The sequence below is a fragment of the Lactuca virosa genome, chromosome 4 (genome assembly GCF_052849685.1).
Source record: "Lactuca virosa cultivar CGN04683 chromosome 4, Lactuca_virosa_CGN04683_v6, whole genome shotgun sequence".
Taxonomy (NCBI): Eukaryota; Viridiplantae; Streptophyta; class Magnoliopsida; order Asterales; family Asteraceae; genus Lactuca; species Lactuca virosa.
The window spans coordinates 426,825,076-426,826,852 of record NC_136429.1 but is presented as its reverse complement, the minus strand read 5'-3'; positions in this window follow the sequence as shown (position 1 = coordinate 426,826,852).

The window sequence follows — 1,777 nt, the reverse complement described above, 5'->3', positions numbered from 1 at the left end:
TGGGGGATATTTGTAACGTCCGGATTCGTCAAGTAAAATTCTTGCATTAAACTTCTTATTACCCGTGGACAAGACCCTAGTACGCTGGGCGTACGCAAGGTACGCACAACGTACTCCCATTCATGTGCAAATACGGGGCGTCCCCTACATACGCTGGGCGTATCCATGCGTACGCGGGCCAGGTGAAAACGCTAATTTTTAGGGTTTGTACCCTATTTAAGATCACTAAACCCCTCAAGCCTTTCACCTTATCAACCCCCATTGCCTTTTGTGCTAACCTCAAAACCCTAGCCACCTTGAAGAGCATTATTGAGCTTACTAAGAGTTTTGGGTGTTCCTTTTGTGATCTTGAAGAAGAAGGAGGCTTGAGGAGAAGCAAAGGACAAGAAGAAGCATGTAGATCCAAAGGTTGTGCATCATTTCTAGCTCATTGGAGGTATAAAGTCTGAAACTTGCTCATTTTAATTCTGGATCTAGGTTTAGGGAAGAACATAGCATCTTTTGGTCCCCATAATTTGGTCTTTTGGAGTTTAGGCTACTCCAGACCATTTGAGCTGTTCTTTTGGACTCTTAGGGGTGCATGAAGTCATAAAAAATCGTATCTTGGAGGTTAGAACTCAACCATGTTTTGAGTCCCATTATGTCATGCAAAATCATAAAGTTTGAAACTTTATCGCTTAATACACTATAATGACCTTGGATCTGATTTTGGACATCAAAAGCTTAATGGGTTAAGAGAAAATCTTGATGGTGGGCTATCTGACTAGTACATCGGGTGTACTCAGGAGTACGGTGCGCGTACTGGGCCCGCACCCCGATTTCCTGATTAGCAGCGTATGTCGGGCATATGTGTCAGGTACGTCGCGCGTATGTCTGTGTATGGGCCTTCGGCGTTTTGGACTCTAGATTGTTAGGCTTCTGCCTTGATCGATTTTGGGTTGTAGGCCCATTTGCAGTATTAGGTCATTTGTAAGCCTTAGGGTCACTTTTTAGTTGGAATTGGAATGCATTTTGGGCTAGTTTAGATTTGGGTTGTAACACCCAGTTTTGAAAGTACTTGGTTGTGGCTTCGGAGGACACGGGTGTAGGCGTAATGTGACGATTCGGTATTTTATGGGTCTCGGGTCTTATTCATAAGGTTTTAGGCTTGGGGGTGTAGCTGAGAGCGTAGGGCTTCCCGCCACCTTTTCATGGATATAAAGTTCGTCGGAAACAAACTTAGAATGAAGGAGTTATAGCACTTTGAAGTTATTGGCATTATTGGTCCCTAATGGAGAAAACTGGCAAGAAGGTACCATGCATGCAAGGTGATAGGCGCGAAAGTACGCCCAACATAAGCTGGGGTACGCCCAACATAGAGGAGTAAAATGGACGCGGGTGGTTGGTGAGTACGCCGGGCGTACATAGAAGTACACTGAGCGTACTCTATTCAGACTTAAACCCTAAATTTTAGGGTGTGCCACTATAAAATGGATAATATGCCTCAATGGTCGGCCTCCATTTCACCCTTAGACAGCCACCACGAAACCCAAACACTTCTTTGAGTGTTCTTGGAGCTTAAAAGGCCATTGGAGAGCATTTTGGTGTGGTGAATCCATTTTCCAAGAACGTGAAGAGCAAAGCAAGGTGGTGGTTCAAAGGAGAAGCTCTAGATTCGAGATTATTGTTCCATTTCAGATCATCTTGAGGTATAAAGCCTTGAACTTTCTTCATGTATGCTTAGATCTTGTGTAGTGATGTTTTGGAGCTTTTTGGTCCGAAGAATGGAGATTTATGG